We start from the raw sequence: 10,000 nt of genomic DNA, 5'->3' as shown, positions 1-10,000 counted from the left end.
AAGATCCAATGTAGTACTGTCTGGCCAGTCAAAGGACCCCATAACTCTCTAGTGGTAGTATCTCAACGGGTGGCTGGTGGCTGGTGCCCTGGCGAACCTACTACCTACCTATATATATATATATATATATATATATATATATATATATATATATATATATATATATATATATATATATATATATATATATAGTGTGTGTGTGTGTGCTTATGTTTATGTGCAAATGATTATCTTTGCTTGGAAATAACACCCATGGCTCAATGTGGAATATACTTTTGAAATGTCAATCATTTTTATACAACACCAGTTTAATTATAAAACTTCCTACACAGAGTTATTCATAGATCTAAATGGCTGTTTTCCCTCCTATTTCTAACGTTTTGACGTTAACTGCTGTAATTTCCATATTCTAAATAAACCTTCGGAGGTAAGAGGCTTAGCATTGTAAGTCCACTAAAAATACTTATGAAATAATTCCCTTTATATTCAAGTGTTATTATGAGTTTTCATTTAGTATAGAAAATTACAATACGTTAAAAAAGGAACCTCTAACTTGAATTAATAATGCATTCGTTTTTTTAATCATTAACATTTTTGCATAAAACATTAATCATATATCATTGAAGCCAAAGGAAAATCATTTCATTATGTTTAAAAAACATGATGAAGGGTTGTGGTGGCCTGGTAGTAGCGTCCTTGCTTGGTGATCGCCAAACTGGGGTTCGAGTCCCGCTCAAATTCATTATTTCCTTTCGTTGTCGCAACCTCACCGTTCTTGTGAGCGAAGGATGGGGGGTCTGGAGGAGCCTGTAGGTCTATCTGCCGAGCCATTCAGCAGCCAATGCCTGGTCCTCCTTGGTCCTCGCTTTGGTGGAGAGGAGGCTTGGGCGTTGATCATATGTACAGCATATAAGGTCAGTCTCTAGGGCATTGTCCTGCCTGATAGAGCAACGTCACTGTCCCTTGTCTTTGCCATTCATGAGCAACATTTAAACCTTTAAACGGCCACCTAAAAAACAAGGCAATTGCATATCTTACATATGAAGACGATAGGATAGGAATCTAAACATTACTTAAACTGCGATACTAAAACATTACATGAAATAACATAGTAATCCTCTGTGAATAATAGAAAAACAGCATGGTCATTGGCTTATATTTTATATTCTAAATTTATTTCCTATTATCGAGAAATGTTGATTTTTTTAGTATGACTAGAATGATTAATACATCCCTTCGATATATATATATATATATATATATACACACATATATATATATATATATATATATATATATATATATATATATATATATATATATATATATATAATTTACTTTAATTATGACTGTGACTGAAAGTTACTTTTATTAGATTTCACCATGATGATGATGATGATAATAATAATAATAATAATAATAATAATAATAATAATAAGAAGAAGAAGAAGAAGAAGAAGAAGAAGAAGAATTGAGTAAATACACATAATAGGCTTGCCACTCAAAAACTATATCAAATAATGTTTTCAACAAATGATTAAAAATTCCCTTTGTAAATAGAATAAAATGTATGAAAAAATCTTAATGTCCAAAGTAAAATTATTAATAAAGCTAAATAAGACAAGAGAGACTATCTATCTGTTTTTCAGAGGTTCAATATTAGAAATGACAGTCTATATTTTGTGTGGATTTAATGAAAAGAAAATCTTTGAGATTCATAACCAAAACTTAAATTTTAACGCGATAAACTCTACGGTAACCTCTACCCACGTTTAACTATGTCACATCTGGTCTAATGATTTAGTATTAACGTGCTGATCCCAATTTGATAAGAGTAATTGATTACTGTTAGATACTTTAGGAATGAATTAAATAAAAACATATTTGTATCAAAACAATAAGAATATAAAAAATGATGTCATGGAAACCGTATTTTCACACCATGATTCCTAGGAATTAAATTGTTACATATATAAGTATCATAACCCTTAAACTATTGATAATTTTATTCCATATTTTCAAGTATCCGTTAGCTGCAAGTTCATTGTGTGTTTGTTGAATAAATTTAGCAACATTAAACCTGGAAAATATCTGACTAAAAGTTGAATATGGGTATTGAATATACAAATAACTAGGAAGAGTGTATTGATAATAGATAATGCTATGTAAAAAAAAGTTTATGACCTCAAATCAACTTGTCTTAAAAGGAAATCTCTCTCTCTCTCTCTCTCTCTCTCTCTCTCTCTCTCTCTCTCTCTCTCTCTCTCTCTCTCTCTCTCTCCCCATTCTTAACAACTGGCTGGCCGTACCATCACTTACATAACGTTTGGCAGGTAGAGGATTCCACAAAGCCTACCATATACTAAACCAGACAGCTTTAAATGGGTACTACCATATGTTGGGTCCAAGGAAAAGTCTAGTAGGTTATTCTAACCTCCAAAATACAATGATGGTGTAATCAAAGTAATTAAGTAGACTAATATCGCAAAGAAAGGGAGAAGAACGAAAGTAAGAATAAATAAAGAAAATCTATGATAATGAACTACGTGGGAGAAGTGGGTTGTGAAGAAGTTTTTGAATTTACATGCAAAAAAGTTTGGAAATTATACGGAAATAATATGGTGTTAAAAGATCCCTATCATTAATAACCTTAAATAAAATATCAAGTCAGTTGAAAATAGTAGAGTTTATTATATTTTTCAATCATCAGTAGCCTCAACTTTTCAGTGAAATAATTATTTTTTTCCTTTATCCGGAAAGTAATGTAGCCAAATGCTTATGATATTGGTGGGAAGAGTTTTGAATCGTTATTTCTACACCCGCTTGCATAAATTTATTAAAATGAGCATAAATAGCTAATGATAAAAATACCCTAATTTCATAACCCTAATATTAATTTTTTACATTCTTGTCCAGGTGTTCCTGAAATGCGCAATTCATGATAAGTATTGTGAATAGGAATGATACGCCTTTGTACTGTAAAGGCATTGTCCTGCTAAGAGGCTTTGAATTTTGTACTGGAGTGCAAATTGTATCGGTGCATAGAAGGGAGAGTACAATGATTTGATATTAAGTATTGTACCTTAGGATTGCACACACAAATCTATTTTTGTTTCTTATTTTTTAAAAGTTTACATGGAATCTATAAAAAAAACATATTAAGGGTTCCTAAAGTATTTTTATTTATCGGTAAAACTAAATTAAACTAATTTCAGAGTTGAGAAAAAGAAATTAAAATTTTATTGATATTAATAACGGTGACACACAACTTAGATGACAGAATGGAGATTCTAAAAACAACATAGCATCATGAGTTTGCTATTCTTTAGAAAACTAGATTCTAGTGAAGGAACCAATACTGGTATGAATAGATACTTAAAATCCTTTAAGATTTAAGGGTGAAAGGCTTTTAAAAATATTATGTAAGTCCTCACTAACTTATCTTGGAGATATTTATGTCTTTAAAGAGAAACATAATGGGTAATTATAGATATCTAAAAATTAGTGGAAGATGATTGTCAAGAATAAAGCATTGATAATGGGGAGAGAGAGAGAGAGAGAGAGAGAGAGAGAGAGAGAGAGAGAGAGAGAGAGAGAGAGAGAGAGACTTATTTTCATTAAATTAGCGTAAATCATCGTAACTTAATTAAAGAGAGGACTTCGGAAGGAATCAGGAAGAGAGAGAGAGAGAGAGAGAGAGAGAGAGAGAGAGAGAGAGAGAGAGAGAGAGAGAGAGAGAGAAGGGATACGAAATGAACAAGAGGGGAGAGGCAATGATGATGTAAAGATATATAAAGGTAATGAACCAGAGGGGGAACGAACAGGGATTGTTTGCTTGTTATATATCAACATATGTTTGAATGAGAAAGGAGCTTTTCAGAAGCACTTAGAAAATACACTTCATATAAAGGAAATGAGAAGCATAATTTGGTTAGCTAATATGAAAAGGAGGAGGTGATTAATAATTTGCCTTGGTTCATGGTTAAACTCTTAGAGTAAAGAGAATATAAAAACCATTATGAAATCTTAAATTAACAATGAATATTCTTCATATAAAAGAAACGAGAAAGTTAAAATAGTGCTGATTAATATAAAAATCAGAATAAAATCAGTAATTTGACATTGGTTCATGGTTAAATTCACGATTAAAGAGAATATAAAAACCGTTATGAAATCCGTAATGAACAATAAATACTCTTCACATAAAAGAAACGAGAAGGGTAAATAGTGTTGATTAATGTGAAAAGCAAGAGGAAATTAATTATTAAGTTTTACTTTGCTGCCCTAAAAACTGAGAAAATCTGATTTACATGTAACAATAAAGTAAACTGTTTGTTTCTTGCTTTCAATAACTTTGTGTATTTCCAGTCTGATAGGTTTACCTTGCGTTATTATTTTTAATAAAAGGGATTAGAAAGAAATTTATATATCTATCGTCCTAGATCCTAGGGACTGGATAGATTCTAGAGATTTTATGGCACTGGGGCGTCCAGCCTTGTTGGAGGTTCATATTATTGTTATATGCCACAAAATACCCCGAAAAGGATTTCGTATTTTTCAAAAAAGAAGGCCATGCATTTAAAGTTTAACTTAGGTTTAAGGTTTAAAAGAGAGTGACAATTCCCTATCTAGTAGGACGATGCCCTAGCGACTGACCATATATACATATGATCAGTATCATAAGCGCCCAAGTTAAAAAAGGGAGGGCCAGGCAATGGCTGCAGGTACACCTATAAGCTCCTCCAAACGACCCATCCTTAATTAATAAGGACAGTGAGGTTACAGACCTTAATGAAACTAACGAGTTTTAGCGGGACTCGAACCCTAGTCTGGCGATCACCAAGCAGGGACGGTTGCATTAAGCTACCATCATGTTTTAGCGGGTGTCGAACTCCAGTCCGGCAATCGCCAGACAGGGACGCCCTTTCCAATAGGTCACCACAACTCTTAAACAAACAGGAATTTTAATAGAGGATAGCAACTCCATTCTTAAGAGCTAACATGCAAATGGATATAACCACTCCGTGAAAAAAAAATATGTTGGAATCATTCTAATTTGATAACTATCAAGCCGATCTAGAACCTAGTTGTAAGCTCTATCAATATTGTATAGCAATTAACACAGTCAATGAATGTCTCTTTTTAAATCGAGGCCCCAAAAATCACAGCACGCTCAAAGGTAAATATTAGTTTTTTATTATTCATTTTTATTAACCGGGTCAATAACATTTTTGTTGCTCTCCAAATATGATATCAAATATTAACGAAGAGCTTACACGAGAAGCGGAAACGAGCTAAAATATTTTCAGTTTTGACACGAGCACACTAAAGTTCCATTAGATTCTTTTTTTGTTAATTAAAAAAAGATTTATGTATATAATATATATATATATATATATATATATATAAATATACTATATATATATATATATATATAGTAAAAACATAAACATGGCTATATATATATATATATATATATATATATATATATATATATATATATATATATATACGTGTATATATATATATATATATATATATAAATATATATATATATATATATATATATATATATATATATATATATATATATATATATATATATATACACATATATATATACCAATGAATTTTCACAATAGTTGTATTATACGCAACTAATGAAACTTATTATGATGGGTTACGATTCAACATGTTTAATGTCATACCACTGACGAGATAAGTATATCGGTTGATAGGAACATGAAATTACATCTCTATTGATGAAAGGAACATGAAATTACATCTATATTGATGAAAAGTACTTTTATTCAACTACATTTTATGATGATTTAAATATTCTATAAACATTACTACTACTTTATATATCCTGACGAAATAGATTGTAACCTCCAAAAGTATACGCCCTCCCAAAGATATTAAAACCTATCAGTTATTCCTATAAAGGTTCATTTCAGTTCCTTCCAGTTGGATTAATGTCCCTAATTGGTAAACGCCAGACTGGGGCTCGAGTCCCGCTCAAACTCGCTAGTTCCTTTGGTCGCTGCAACCTTATCATTCATGTAAGGTAAGGATAGTGGAGGGTAATGGGGGAGTCTATAAGGTATATGTGCTGAGTCATCAGCAGCTATTGCCTGGTTCTCCTTGGTCCTAGCTCGGTTGGAGAGGGGACTTGGTCGTTGATCATATGTATATATGGTCAGTCTCTAGGGCATTGTACTGCTTGATAGGGCAATGTCACTGTCCCTTGCCTCTGCCATTCATGAGCGGCTTTTAATCCTTAATCTTGTTAAGTATGTCAATTACTGTTCGTAGCTCGCCATTAAAGAAAACAATCCTGACAAATATCAGTTTTATCGAAGCGAATAAAACTCTAATGTGGGGTTTACACGGGCGAACAGTCCGTCGAACCCGGTTTTCAAACCAGCTTGTCAAACAGTTTGTAGAGGTGGAGTCAGCCATAAATGCATAAGGTTTGTGGACAATGAAACTCCGCCCACAAAAGTCACGAGAGTGAAGACTCTCTCCGAATCATTCGACGAACGTGTTCGACGACCAAATAACCCGTTCACACGTTCGAACATGACTTAAAACACTGGTCTGTCGATCTGTTTGACGAACCATTTGACCGTGTAAACCTGCCTTCAGACAAATGATACGTTCCACTAATTGCTTATCCTCTTAAGTCAGTCATCAATTACTGTCAAGGTGAACATATATTTTGCAATTCTATGAAAGTGAAATTATCAATGGTTTTGCATCGAAAAAAAAATATCTATTTTCTGTAAGGTCGAAAGTTCATGTAAAACTTTTCCAGTCCTTAATTTTTTGTGGTATCTTTTCTTGTCTTCAAGGATAAAATGTGGAAAAAAAAAACTGAATCTATTACTATGTTTCTCCATTTATTCAACTCATGCCGACAGCAATTCCAGGTCATCTCTATATAGATATCATTACCCATATGTAATGGAAATGTTTTCATAAAAAGAAACCTACCCAAAAATTCAAGAACATAAAAATACATAAAACTACATAAATAAATCAGCAAATTAAAGTATGAAGATTTTTGAAGAATAATTCATGAAAATGCTCCGGAAGACTTTCTTAAAATTTTCATTACTTTGTTGAGATGGCCTGACGAAAACCATTAGTTCTTGGCTGAAACAGTTGTTTGAATCATTTAAACAGCGGCAGTGGTGGGTGTGCGTGCACATCTATTTAAACATTTAGACGTCATTTTTGACTGCTCGAGTACACTAGTTTATATTCATATAAATCAGTAAGACATAATACATCTTAAAAGTTTACGGAGAGAGAGAGAGAGAGAGAGAGAGAGAGAGAGAGAGAGAGAGAGAGAGAGAGAGAGAGAGAGAGAGAGAGAGAGAGAGAGAGAGAGAGAAAATAACCATCCCATAGACGACCACACGAATAATAATACCCTCACGACATCGACTTCCCCCAATCCTGCTCATTTCCTCCTCTTTCTGTTCATCAAAGCCGTACAAAAAATGCCGTGCAAAAAGTCACGCAAAAAGCCGTGCAATCCGACCATGCACCTTTCATTTTCTCCCCCCGAGGAAAGACGCGAAAATGAAGATGCAAATCCACCTCGTATTTCATTTCCCCTACGAAGTACCGTCATGTCCTGTTAATGCTTCTCCAATGTTCACCTGGAAATACGTCGACATGTTTTCATTTATACTCCGAAGAATGTGACAGCTTCGCTCGTGTTTCGCTGTACATCTTTTTTTTTTCTTTTTTTTTCTTTTTTTTTTAATCAAACGTCTTTTCTTACTTGGATATTTTTCCTTGTTGGATCCCTTGAGCTTATAGAATCCTTTTTTTATAACTAGGGTTGTAGTGTAGCTAATAATAATAATAATAATAATAATAATAATAATAATAATAATAATAATAATAATAATAATAATAATAAGGGTCTAACAATACGAACATAATTAGGCTATTTTTTCCTGTTGGAGCCCTTGGGCTTATAGCATCCTGCTTGTAGGGTAGCTAATGATAAGAAGAAGAAGAAGAAGAAGAAGAAGAAGAAGAAGAAGAAGAAGAAGAAGAAGAAGAAGAAGAAGAAGAAGAAATTTCTTAAAAACATTAAAAAAGGATGAAATAACAACCATAGTAATAAAATGAATTTCAAGACAAAAATAAATGATACATAATAAAAAATAACAATAACAACAACAGCCACAATAATAATAATAATAATAATAATAATAATAATAATAATAATAATAATAAGAATAATACCCTGAAGAGACGAACAAAACTTTGTTCGTATGAAAAAAAAAATTAAGTTGAAAATAAAATAATAATTCGTTATTTACTCTCGGCTTCAGCTTTGGTCTGTAATATGCTGACATAGACTCTCTCTCTCTCTCTCTCTCTCTCTCTCTCTCTCTCTCTCTCTCTCTCTCTCTCTCTCTCTCTCTCTCTCTCTCTCTCTCTCAATAACTACTTATCTATCTACTATCTATTATTATCTATCCATCTTAAGGATAAAGTCTAATATTTAATGAGTGTAACATCATATTCAGTTATTAAAAGTTATAATGATATAACGAGCAAGTTAAGAACCGAATACGTTAAAATGATTGATAAGGAAACTTTCATTGTGTGTATTAATATTACCGCCTATCCTGAACTTGAAAAATTCTCTATTTTTCATCAAAACAAGAAATATATGAATAGTCCTATACACCAACCGTTAATGAAGCTTTGTTACCTCCACCAACGAAGTTGGAAGGAGGTTATGTTTTTGTGTTTGTTTGTGAACATCTTCGTGACCACAATTTTAATCTGAGTAATGGAATTTGCAGGGATTAACTGTTATGTAAAAAGCTGGAAATTACTAAATTTTGGAATGTCAAGGTCAAAGGTCAATGTCACGGTCAAGCCACATGTCCAACTCACGTAATCAGCCATAAGTTTGGACATTGTTGTCACTGAGACTTCAAACTTGGTTCCTAGATGAGTGTAGGGAAATCCATGCATATCAATACTTGTTAAGGTCAAAGGTCAAGATCAAGGTCAAGCAAAAGGTTGAAAAATAAGCTGCCGCGGCGGAGGTCCTCGCTCTACTAAGTGTCCGTCTTATTATTATTATTATTATTATTATTATTATTATTATTATTATTATTAGTAGTAGTAGTAGTAGTAGTAGTAGTAGTAGTAGTAGTAGTAGTAGTAGTAGTAGTATTTTGTAATTATGTCTAATAAAGTCGTTTGATTACTTTTATACTGTCTGCTAATTTTCATTATCTACCTTTCAAAATCTCCCTTCTTTCAAGTTTTATCTGGTACAGAATAGTTTCTCTTATATCAAACCCGAGATATTTCAGATACTCTTAGAAAAATTATCTCTGGAAACTTGAATAGGAATTAATGATATAATAGTTGTATTAATGAATTCTTTGAAAAGATGAAAAATTAAAAAAATAATTACATTCATAAACTAAAAAAAAATTCTCAAAAAGGTTCACAGCTGCAAAGAATTCATTTGATTTAGCAATAATGAATCATCACTTTTGATGTTATGAAAAATGAATGAAAAATTAATGAAAATCATTAAATACCAGTGAGGGCCATTATCAACGTTCAATTATTCATTTTCTTTAATTGAGTCAACAATGTCTTTTGAAGCGTATGCAAATATGTTCATTATTAACAAGTATATTACTGTTAAAGCAAACGTTTTTGCATCAAAGGTGTAGAAATATGTCAGGTGTTTGCCCTTTGCATATATATATTTATATATATATATATATATATATATATATATATATATATATATATATATATATATATATATATATATATATGTGTGTGTGTGTGTGTGTGCGTGTGTGTATATATATATACATACATACATTTTATATATATATATATGTATAAAATATATATATATATATATATATATATATATATATATATATACATATATATATACATATATATATATATACATATATATAAATATATA

The sequence above is a fragment of the Palaemon carinicauda genome, chromosome 42 (assembly GCF_036898095.1).
Source record: "Palaemon carinicauda isolate YSFRI2023 chromosome 42, ASM3689809v2, whole genome shotgun sequence".
NCBI lineage: Eukaryota > Metazoa > Arthropoda > Malacostraca > Decapoda > Palaemonidae > Palaemon > Palaemon carinicauda.
Note: the sequence above shows the minus strand (reverse complement) of the source record.